This window comes from Oryctolagus cuniculus, chromosome 15, assembly GCF_051225735.1.
Source record: "Oryctolagus cuniculus isolate XC-2025 breed Fujian yellow rabbit chromosome 15, ASM5122573v1, whole genome shotgun sequence".
Classification (NCBI taxonomy): Eukaryota; Metazoa; Chordata; class Mammalia; order Lagomorpha; family Leporidae; genus Oryctolagus; species Oryctolagus cuniculus.
Window position 1 is genome coordinate 51,020,584 of NC_142881.1, and position 12,966 is coordinate 51,033,549.

The 12,966-nt window shown below is 41.5% G+C and overlaps 1 long non-coding RNA gene across 5 annotated transcripts in view; it reads right to left on the bottom strand.

Annotated features, from left to right (window-relative positions):
* LOC103351361 (uncharacterized) overlaps positions 1-12,966 on the bottom strand; it is a 103,608-nt gene that overhangs the window by 13,257 nt on the left and 77,385 nt on the right. The window lies entirely within an intron of this gene.

Genomic DNA, 12,966 nt, shown 5'->3' on the forward strand with positions numbered 1-12,966 from the left:
GCTTCTACTCACTAAATTCTGCAAGCAAACTACGCCAAGAGTAGTTCTGATCGAGAATGAATCCTTGCCTTTTGAGAATCAATGGTCTAGACAATCAGGAGAGGTGGGTGTGGGTGTGGGTGTGATCCTGTAACTGTGGGTCACTTAAATTTCCATCTTTTCACTTTGAAAGTGCTTCCGTGGATATTTTCCCATTTTAATGTTGTCAGTATCTTTATGGTTGTAGATAAATTCCTAGACATGGAATTGTCTGACAAAAACGACAGGTTTTAATGCTTTCTTTATATTTTTGCTAAATGGCCTTGAGATTTTTTCTAATTTAGAATACTATCAAATGTGGCACTTTTTTATATGTACAGAGTTCAGTATTAGTTTTGTATATAGCAGGTACTCCGTATGTACTTGCTAGTAGATTCAGTGTTAACTATACTTCCCAACCCTATCTATCTCGTCATATTGGTATATGTACTTCCAAACCGTTGTTACAAGGGCTGGGTCTGGAGAAGGCCTTTATTATATGCAACTGTTTCCTGTAAGCCAGTGCTTTTCAAAACATCCTCTAACAAGTATGATCTGTAAAACTGTTAAAAACTAAAATTCTCAGATTCTACCTAGACATATCTTTTTGATTTAGAAGTCTTCCAGATGGCTCTCAGAAGCCTAGTGAAGATTGGACACTGATAGGTGACCTACCTGGGGCCATTGACATAGCCCACCTCCAGCTGCCATGAAGGGCCATGGACACTGGACAGGAACCCTGCTCTACCACCAGGAATGCTGTGCTGCACCTACTTGGATCCACTGGAATAGCCCAGCTCAATGTCACTCTCAGGAATTGATGGCACCACACCTGCATGGACCTGCCAGAAAGGTCCCATCCCAGGTGACGCACAGAGACTCACAAATGCCCCACTTAGGTAGCCAGGTGCACTCTGCCTTGAACCACCAGCAGACCCACCTGCCTGCATCTCAGGTAGCAGTGCAATCCAACAGCTTAGGCCTGCAGATTCTGCTGGTGTTGGCCACAACTGAAGAAGCTAACATACATTATGGCAAAGCACTCAGCTGGAACAGAAGCCAGCACCGCATATTCACCCACCATCTGGAGACACATTACTAAGAAAGTCTAACTACATGAGCCAGCCTATGAATTTGGTGGAGGCAGGTGATCTGACAGATGCACAAATCCTCCAGTACTGAAGCATGAAAATCAAGTACCATGATCCCTCCCAAGGAGCATATTTATAACAACTTACTCAAAAGAAAAGGAAGTTAGTGAAGTTCCTGAAAAAAGACAGAAAATAATGATTTTAAGGAAACTTAGTAAAATAAAATTCAATGTAATTAGGAAGGCAAACAATTCTTTCACTGTAAGAAGCCAAAAAGTCTGATAATATACTTGACAGCCCCCAATAGCAGACTAAGCAAAAAGAAAGAATTTGTGAGCTTGAAAACATGTTTGAGATAATCCAGTTGATACAAACAAAAACACTTTTTAAAAGCTTAATTTATTTGAAAGTCAGTTTACCTATCTTTCTGTGTGACGTGTTGAGAGAATGATAGAGGTCTTCCATCCGCTAGTTCACTCCCCAATTGGCTGCAATGGCCGGAGCTGCACCGATCCACAGCCAGGAGCCAGGAACTTCTTCCAAGTCTCCCACACGAGTGCAGGGGCCCAAGTCTGGGCCGTCCTCCACTGCTTTCCCCAGCCACAGCAGAGCTGGATTGGAAGAGGAGCAGCCAGGACTGGAACCGACGCCCTACGTGGGATGCTGGTGCCGCAGGTGGAGGATTAACCTGCTGCGCCATGGTGCTGGCCCCAAAAATACTTTTAAAGAATGAAGCAAACTTGTGAAACACATGGCATACAATTAAGCAAGTATACTTTCATGTTATATAGGTGTTTCAGAGGGAGAAGAGAAGAAAAATATACCTATTCAATGAAATAATTTGCAAAGAAAACTTTGCAAATCATAAGATATCCAGGTCCAGGAAATGCAAAGAACCTCTAATATATTAAAGTAAGAAAAATCCTCTCTGAGGTCTGTTGTAGTCCAACTGTCAAAAGTAAAATAATTCTAAAAACAGCAAGAGAAAGTCTCAAGTCACACATAAGTAAATTACTATTAGACTAACAATAGACTTCAGACAATGGGATATATCAAAGTCCTGAAAGAAAAAACAAGAACTAAAGTATTTTCCCAGATAAGCAAAACTAAAATTCAGCAGCCCTAGACTGGCTATAAATGAAATGCCTGAGTGGGTGCAACGTTGTGATGCAGCAGGTTACACCACTACTTGCACCGAATCCTGTACTTGAGTGCTAGTTCCAGTCCCAGCAACTCCATTTCCAATCCAGCATCCTGCTAATGTTCCTGGGAAGGCAGAAGAAGATGGCCCAAGTATTTGGGCCCCTGCCACTCATGTGAGAGACAAGGGGGAGTTCCTGGCTCCAAGCTTCAACCTGGCTATCGCAACCACTTGGGAAGTGAACTAGTAGATGGAAGATCTCTCTCTCCCTTTTTTTTCCCTTGGTTTCTCTGCCTTCCAAATAAATATTGGAAGCAAAGAAATGCTTAGGAGAGCCCCACAGTTAAAAAGATGGGGGCCAGTACTGTGGCACAGTGAACTAAACCTCTGCCTGCAGTACCGGCATTCCTCGTAGGCGCCAGTTCGTGTCCTGGCTGTTCCTCTTCCAATCCAGCTCTCTGCTTATGGCCTGAGAAAGCAGTAGAAGATGGCCCAAGTCCTTGGGACCCTGCTCTAGATCAGCCTAGATCTCGGCTCCTGGCTCTAGATCAGCCCAGCTCCTGAAGTTGTAGCCATCTGGGGAGTGAACCAGTGGCTGGAAGACCTTTCTCTCTGTCTCTCTTTATGTCTATAACTCTACCTTTCAAATAAAGAAATCTTTACCATCATGAAAATATGCAGAAGTACAAAACTCACTAGAACATATACACAGGAGACTCAACCTTTTCAAAACAGCAAGCCATCAGTTCTCAAAGGAAAAAAGAAAACATAAAACTATCAGAAAAAAATAAAATGAGCAGGAATATGGCTTTACTTATCAGCAAAGCCTTGAATGTAAACAGATTCACTAGTTAAATGATATAGACCTGTTGAATGGATTAAAAATCAAGACCCAGTGATATGTTTCCCATAAAAAAAAATTTCATTGATAGACAAAGTGAACGTATAGGAAAACATAATGCAAATATAAACTCAAAGTGGGCTAGAGTAGCTATATTTAGAGCAGATAGAATAGGCTTTGAGTCAAAAGCTGCAAGGAAACAGTTCACCATATAATGATAAAGAGAATAAGAGTAACAATTGTAAATATATGTTCCCCTAATACCAGAGCACCCAATTATGTTAAGCATTATTTTACATAAAAGTATATACACTCTAATAGAAATAGTTTGGGATGTCATCACTCCACTTTCATCAATGGACAGATTATCCAGATAAAAAGTCAATAAACAATGCAGCGAAACTATCCTATACGATTGCATGAACTTAAAAGACATTTATACAACAGTCCACCCAGCAGTTGCAGGATATGCCTTCTTAGCACAGGAAACATTCTCCAGGATAGACCATATATTTGGCCACAAAACAATCTCAACAAGGTCAAAATAATTGAAATCATAGCATTTGTCTCCTTTGACCACAGTGGAATAAAACCAGAATACACTAGGAGGAGCTGTAGAAATTATACGAAGAGATGTAAATAAACATCGTTTTGAATGTGGTCAATGAAGAAATCAGAGAAGTTTTAAAAAGTGTTCAAAGAAATGAATATGGAAACAATACCTAAACCTATAGTATACAGCAGAAGCAGTGCTGGGAGGTAATTTTACAGCAATAAGTGCCTACATCAGAAACAAAGGTTTCAAATTAACAAGCCAATGCTGGATTTCAACAAACTACACAATTAAAAATCTAGCATTAGTAGAAAGAAAGATCAATCATGACAGAAATAAAGTAGAAACTCAATAAACTATACAAAAGATCAATGAAAACAAAGTTTTCTTTTTTAAAGGTAAACTGACAAACCTTTAGCTAGACAAATGATGCAAAAGAGAAGACCCAAATTTAAAATAAAAAACCAGATGAATGGAGACTCTTAGGAACAATTACATACCAAAATATTGGAGAATCTAGAAAAAAATGGAAAACTTTAACAAACAGACCCTACCAAAATTAAAGCATCAGGACACAGAAAACTTGAATAGAACACATACTGTGATTGAGTCAATAATAAAAAGTCTCCCAACAAAGTAAAGTCTGGACCAGTTGACTTCATTGCTGAATTTCACCCAACCTTCACAGAAGTAATGCCAATGACTCACAAGCTATTCCAAAAAGTTACGAGGGAGAGAATTATTTTGACCTTGTTGAGACTTGTTTTGTGGCCAAATATACAGTCTATCCTGGAGAATTCTTCATGTGCTAAGAAAAATGTATATTCTGCACCTGCTGGGTGGACTATTGTGTGAATGATTTTATGTTCATACTATCATATAGGAGACCAGCATAGTTTGATACCAAAACCAAGTAAGGACACAACAAAAAACCAAACTGAAGACCAATATCCCTGATGAACATATATTAGAATTGTTAGAAAATTACTAGCAAATAGAATGCAACAACACATGAAATTATTACACATAGGATTTATCCTAGAAATTCATGAGTGGTTCAACATATACATACAAATAAATGTAATGTATCATATCAACAGAGAAAAGGCCAGAAATCCTATGATCACCTCACAGATACGGAAGGCATTCAATAAAATGCAACATCCCATTCATGATTAAATACTATGTAAACTAGGAATAGAAAAAAGGCACCTCAACACACATGCCCCCCCCCCCAAAAAAAAATAGGCTGCATATGTCAAACTCATGGGCAATATTCTACTTAGTAAAAGCTTAAATCGTCTCCTCTAAGATTGAAAACTCAGGAATGAGACAAGGATATCTACCTTTGCCACTTTTATTCAATATAGTATTAGAAGTCTTACCCCAAGTAATAAGGCAAAAGAAAGGAATAAAAGGTATACAAATAGGAAAGGAGATTACTTATCCTTATTTTCTGACAACATCTTTTTACATTTATGAAAAAACAAAGGCTCTTCCAAAATATGTAATACAACAGAATACAAAGTCAACATACAAACGTAAGTACCCTTTTCATACACCAATAATGAGATTTCTCAGGTCAAGACAACAAACCCATTACCAATAGTTATCAAAAAAAATCTAGAAATAAATTTAACCAAGAAGTGAATTGTATTTATAATGAAAATTAGAAAACACTGATTAAAAAATTAATACACAAAATGCAAAGTCATCCCATGTTCACGGACTAGTAGAAGGGATAATATAGGTCAATTATCTTTAGTACTCAAAGTGATTGACAGATTCAATGCAGTCCCTATCAAAATATACAAAGGGCATTCTTCACAGAAATAGAAAGAAATGCCTAAGATTTATGTGGAATTACCAAAGACCCCAGATAACCAGAGCAATCCTGAGCAGAAAGAACACAGCTGGAGGCATCATAATACTTGGATTTAAAACATACTAAAAGCGATAGTAACCTAAACAGCATGGTAGTGGCATAAAAACCAATACTGAGACAACGACAGTGGAGGACTCAAAACAAAAATCCACCTGAGTATTTATAGCCACTTGATTTCTTTTAAAGATTTATTTATTTGAAAGATTTAGAGAAAGAGACAGAGACATGTTCCATCTGCTGGTTCACTCCCCGAATGGCTGCCATGGCCAGGACTGGACCAGACAGAAGCAGGCCATCAGCAGGGAGCTGGATTGGAAGTGGAGCAGCTTAGACTGGGGCCAGTACCCATATGGATGCCAGCATCTCAGGAGGCAGCCTCACCTACTGTGCCACAATACCAGCCCTAGGCAACTGGTTTTTAACAAAGGCATCAAGAACATATACTGGAGGCTGACGCTGTGGCATGGCAGGTTAAGCCACCGTGTGCAATGCTGGCATCCCGTATGGATGCTGATTCAAGATCCAGCTGCTCCACTTCCCCTCCAGCTCCCTGCTTAAGCACCTGAGAAAGCAGTGGAAGATGACCCAGTCCTTGGGCCCCTCCACCCATGTGGGAGAACTGGAAGAATCTCCTGGCTCCTAGTTTCCGATTGGCCAAGCTCCACCCATTGCGCCCATTTGGGGAGTGAACCAGCAGATGGAAGACCTCTTTTCCCTCTTTCCATCCCCCTCTCTAACTGTCTTTCAAAAACAAAAAATAACATACATTGGAGAAAGAAGTTCTCTTCAATAAATGGTGCTGGAAAACTACATATGCAGAATAATGAAATTAGACTGTCACTTCTGACTATACATCAAAACCGGCTAAAAATGGGTCAAAGACTTAAATGTTTAAGACCCCAAACCATGGAGCCAACAAAAAAAACCAAAGGAGGCGTGCTTTGCATATGATCCCAGAAGCACAGAGAACAAACACGAAACCTGAGAAATAGGATTACATGAAACTAGAAAGATTCTTAAAGGAAATGATCAATAGAAGAGATACCAACAAAATGGAGAAATATTTTGAAGTATGCAAAGAGATACATGTTCAGAATGTATAAAGAATTTAATAGCAAAAATCCTAATAAAAAAGGGCAAATGACAGAAACAGACATGTAAGAGTAGATAGAATATTTCAAAAAGAGATCTGGAAAAATGAGTTTAAAAATCTATGTGTAAAAATATAATGAAGGAACTATGGATAGATTTCAAAATTGTTTTGTGCAGAATTAGATTTTTTTTTTGGGAGTGAAATTTTTTTTTTTAACTTTTATTTACTGAATATAAATTTCCAAAGTACGATTTATGGATTACAATGGCTTCCCCCACATACCGTCCCTCCCACCCACTACCCTCCCCTTTCCCACTCCCTCTCCCCTTCCATTCACATCAAGATTCATTTTCGATTATCTTAATATACAGAAGATCAGCTTAGTATACATTAAGTAAGGATTTCAACAGTTTGCTCTCACACAGAAACATAAAGTGAAAAATAATAGATGATTTTTTTTAAATGATGATGAAATCAGATCAGACCTATTGTCATGTTTAATCCCAGTGAGAGTCAAGTTGGGAGTTGATAATTTCTTTTTTTTTTTTTTTTTTTTTTTTTTTTTACAGAGGATCAGTTTAGTATACATTAAGTAAAGATTTCAACAGTTTGCACCCCCATAGAAACACAAAGTGAAATATATTGTTTGAGTACAACGAAATCCAGTCATTTGCAACAACATGGAGGAATCTGGAACACATCATGCTGAGTGAAATAAGCCAGTCCCAAAGGGACAAATACCATATGTTCTCCCTGATTGGTGACAACTGACTGAACACCAAAAAGGAAACCTCCTGAAGTGAAACGGACACTATGGGAAACGGTGACTTGATCAGCATAGCCCTGACTGTTAATGAACAACTTAATACATTATCCCTCTTAGTAGTTTTTTTGTCTGTTCTACTTAATATGACTGGTTTAATTCTGTAATTAATACACAGTTATTCTTAAGTGTTAAAAATTAACTGAAATGTGATCCCTGTTAAACATAAGAGTGGGAATAAGAGAGGGAAGAGATGTATAATTTGGGACATGCTCAAGCTGACTTGCCCCAAATGGTAGAGTTAAAAACATACCAGGGGATTCCAATTCAATCCCATCAAGGTGGCATGTACCAATGCCATCTCACTATTCCAAGTGATCAATTTCAGTTCACAATTGATCATAATGAAAGGACTAAGAGTCAAAGGGAGCACATAAACAAGTCTAGTACCTCCTAACACTAACCGATGGAATAAATAAAGGGGAGAGTGATCCAACATGGGAAGTGAGATACTCAGCAGACTCATAGAATGGCAGATGTCCTAAATAGCACTCTGGCCTCAGAATCAGCCCTAAAGGCATTCAGATCTGGCTGAAAAGCCCATGAGAGTATTTCAGGCATGGAAAGCCAAGACACTCTGGCAAAAGATCTCTGCGAGTGAGATCCCAGTGGAAAGAACAGGTCTTCAAAGAAGGAGGTACCTTTCTCTGAAGGGAGGAAAGAACCTCCACTTTGACTATGAGCTTGTCTAAACAAGATAAGAATCGGAGAACTCAGAGGGCTTCCATAGCCTTGGAAACTCATGACCGGAGCATAGGGAGACTACTGATGCCACAGACAGGAGTGTCAATTGGTAAAGTCAACAACAGGAGTCACTGTGCACTTACTCCTCATGTAGGATCTCTGTCCTTAATGTGCTGTGTATTGAGATTTAATGCTATAACGAATTCGATTTTTTTTTAAAAAAGACTTACTTGAAAGCAGAGTTAGGAAAAAGGAAACACAATCTTCCATCTGCTGGCTCACTTCCCAAATGGTCGCATCCCCCAGGGTTGCACCACGCTGAACCCAATAGCTTCATCTGGGTCTCCCACATGGGTGGGAGTCTAGTACTTGGGTCATCTTCACTGCCTTCCCAGGTCATCAGCAGGGAGCTGGATCAGTAGGGGAGCAGCCGAGACCTGAACCAGCACTCACATAGGATGCCAGTGCTGCAGACTCTTGCTTAACCCTCTGCACCACAGCATTGGCTCCTGTACCGAATCAGATTTGTACTCTGGATTCCATTTGTCCATGAACATTTTGAAGCACTCTCTTACAAATGGCCATGAAGTATTTAAAAAATACTCAACACCACTCACCATTAGGAGAATGCAAATCAAAACCATAGTGAGGTACCATCTCACCTCAGTTAGAATGGCTACTTATCGAAAAGCTGAAAAATGTGGGGCTGGTGGTGTGGCATAGTGGGTTAAGCCACTGCCTGTGCTGTCAACATCTCATACAGGCACTGGCTTGGGTCCCAGCTGCTCCACTTTGCATCCAGCTCTTTGTTGATGGTCTGGGAAAGCAACAGAAGATGGCCCCGGTGCTTGGGCTGCTGCATCCATGTGGGAGGCCCAGAAGAAGCTCCTGGCTTTTGTGTGGCTCAACACTGGCCAATCCGGTAATCTGGGGAGTGAACTAGTGGATGGAAGATTCTGTCTGTCTCTCTCAACTTACTAGCTAAATAAATAGATCAATCTTTAGAAAAAAAAAAAAACTAAAAAATGCTGGCAATGATGCAAGAAAATAGAACTTCCAAACACTATTGGTGAAAAATGTAAATTAAAGCAATTACAGAAAATAGTACGGAGGTTCCTAAAGAAACAAACACGGGCTAGCATTGTGGCATAGCAAGTTACACCTTCAAGTGCAGTGCCAGCATCCCACATGGGTGGCAGTTCAAGCCCTCTTTGCTCCACTTTTGAGCCAGCTCCCAGCTAATGGCCTGGGAGCAGCAGTGGCAGATGGCCCAACTACTTGGGCCCTGCACCCACATGGTGCACCCACGTGGTACACCCACATGGGTGCCTGGCACATCTCCAGCCATTGTGGCCATTTGGGGAACCAGCTGATGAAAGATCTCTCTCTCCCTCTCTAACTCTGCCAAATCTTAAAACAAAAACAAAAAACTTGGCAATTGGCAATAGAATTGTTACAGGATTCAGAAATCTGAGTGTGTGTGTGTGTGTGTGTGTGTGTGTGTGTGTGTATCCAAAGAAAATGCAATCAGTATGTTCAAGAGATGCACTTGCATGCTAACTACATAACTACTCACAATAGCCAAGGTATTGAATCAGCAGTGATGTCAACTGATGGATCAATGCATAAAGAAAAAGTGATACATATGCACAATGGACTATTATTTGGCCACACCAAAAAACAATAAAATTCTATCATTTATAGCAACATGGAGATAACTGGGAGACATTAAGTGAAGAAAGGCAAAGACAACTACTGCAATTTTGCACTTATATGTGGAAGCTAAAAAATTGATCTCATAGAGGTAGAGAAAAAAAGGTGGTTACCAGAGCTACATAGGAGGAATAACTTATAATATTCTCTAGCACAGTAGATTAACCATGGTTGACATGAATTACATATTTCAAAATAGCTTATGGAGAGAATCTTGAATGTTCTTAACACAAAGAATGATAAATGTCTATGGTAAAAGATGAGTCAGTGACATGATCTCATCATTACACATCACATGTTAAAATGTTACACTGTTCACCATAAATATGTACAATCACTATATCACTATGTTCATTAGGAATATAGGAGTGGGCATTTGGTACAGCAGCTGAAGTTGCTGCTTAGGATGCCCACATCCCATATCAGAGTATCTGTTTCCCGTTCCAGCCTCTCTGCTTCTGATCCAGCTTCCTGCTAACGCACATCCTAGGAGGCCACTCCAGTACCTCCGTCTCTGCTATCCATGTGTTGAGACCTGGGTGGAGTTCTGGGTTCCTGGCTTCAGCCTGGCCCAGCCCTGGCTGTCATGAGTATTTGGGGAGTAAACCAGCCAATCAAAGAGCTCCATGTGTCTCTGTCTGCCTTTCAAGTAAAGTGAAACAATTTTTAAAGGACAATCTGCTAAGACAAAAACAGTCAAAACAAAAAAAATGTAGTTCTCTAGTTGCTTATCTATAAAGTTTGATAACTACTGCAATCCACAACAAAGTGAACAAACAAATGCTGCTTTCACCAGCATGCCAACTGCTGTTCTCTCTCACCTGTCTGTAATGGTCCCTGTGGGAGCTGGCCAGCCTGCCCCAGTCCGTAAGAGAATGTGAGATGGTACAGTATAAATGCATGTAACGCTTCCTATCTCCATCTGGCACCCTGGCTCGTCTGAGAGGCCCTTCTCATGCTTATACCTCACACCTAGGCCCAATCCAGCTTGCCTGCTGACCCATGGTGCAGGAGCCAACAGCTGGAGCATTTAAATCAAGACTGATACTTACATGTTCAATCTCATTTGCTAGATTGCTCATTAGACAGATAATGGCCTATCTTGGCTGGATAGGAAATCCACTGTGAGTGAGGCAGCCATCTGTTCAGGACCAGGTCGTTTTGCTACCATCAGAGATCATGGGGTTCCAGCAGGCAGCTCTGCCAGAGAGAACAGCAAGGACCCTGGGGCAGAACTGCATGGGTGGCTGTGAGCAGGCTCCAAGGGCTGTGCTCATGCCTTCCAATGCTGAGTGAGCAACTCCTTCCCATGCACCAGCCCAGGGCTCCCATGTGCTTTTCCCAACTATTGGAGACATGAAGTCAGCGGTCAGATTCGACAGGAGCAGCTGCAGTTGGCAGGGACTTTGGTGCATGAACTCACACCTGGCTCCTCTCGTCCCCTGTGGGTCAAAACCGAGTATCTGTGCTAACAGCTTCTGACATCTGTAATCCCTGGGGCTTGCAGGATTCTACAAGTGTGTTTGTGTGCATGTACTTCCCTGATTAACCCACAACATCTCCTAAATGCCAGGGCCCCCACCACCTCTGCTGATAATGGTGATTTTTCAATGGGCCAATTGCACTTTTAGTGCTCATATAGTAATGTGAATAATTTTCCAGATTCCAAGAGAATATTGAATGACCCTGACCAGACACATAGTCCTGAGACACTAGTTATATTCAAGGATCAAAAAAGTAATGCAGTGGCCAATGCTGTAGCACAGGGGGATAAACCACTGCCTACAGTGCCAGCATCCCCTATGGGCTCCCATTCAATTCCTGGCTGCTCCACTTCGATCCAGCTCCCAGGTAAAGGGAAAGCAGCAGAGGGTGACCGTGGTTCTTGGGCCCCTACATCCACATGGAAGACCTCGATGAAGCTCCTGGCTTTGGCCTGACTGAGCCCCAGCCTATGTGGCCATTTGGGGAGTGAACCAGCAGATGGAAGATCCATCTGTTCTTCTAACTCTGCCTTTCAAATAAAACAGATAAATCATATAAAACAAAAAAACTTAATACAAGGGCTGGCACTGGGGCACAGTGGGTAAAGCCACCACCTGCAACATCAGTGTGCCAGTTCAAGCTCTGGCTGCTCTGCTTCTTCTCCAGCTCCCTGCTAATGCAGTTGAGAAAGTAGCAGCAGCTGTCCCAAGTACTTGTGCCCCTGCCACCCATGTGGGAGACCCAGATGGAGTTTCTGTCTTCCACATGGCCCAGTCCTTGCTGTTGCAGCCATCTGGGGAGTGAAGCAGTGGATGTAAGATCTGTGTCTCCCTCTCTCTCTCCATAACTCTGTCAATAAGTAAAATATACCTTTAAAAAGAGAAAAACTTAAAACTAGTCAAAACTCTTCCTTGAGGACCAGTTCCAGATGCTGCTTTGTAATTGATAGTATTTTAAATGGTGAAATGTTTCATCTCTCATGTCTGACCTCTCTATCCCAAGTCAGTAGCAGCATACGTGATAACAAAGTCAGAGGCTCAGCGAATCAGAGATAGGGTTAAATTCTCAACAAGCCATTCAGTTCTGTCTGTCCTCTGGCTATGAGGCAACAAGTACTAAACTCATTTCATCATTTCATCTGATTAAAGCCAACCAGGCCAGTGAACAAAGCAGCTGTTAAGGAAATGGGCGCTGCAGTAAAGTGAGTGTCAAAGCACTCACGAAAACGCCTACAGTCAGAACATGCTTGTATGACTGCATGCCTCTGTCCAGCAAATGGCACAGTAGGACATGAATGGAATGTGCTGGAATGAACAGGAATCCCGGGGGTTCTGGCTGACCCTGCCTGACAGGAGTGAAAAGTGATCAACCATCCGGAAAGTTCTGATCCTGGGAAGCCCTTTCACCTTGGCAAACCAAGATGGCTGCTCCATGTGCATCTCCATGTCCTGACTCTGCTCCCATGGCAGTCTCCACGAGGCACGTCTCAGGCAGCTCCTGAGAGCCACGTTTTCCTTCTACCTATGAAAGGTAGGCTCAGGGGTGGAGGATCTTGTGTTTGCCATCTTTTAGACCTGTAGCTGGGAAGCAGGAGGAACAGTAGCCCTACCGTGGGGCAGCTGCTGATGTGGGAAGTAGA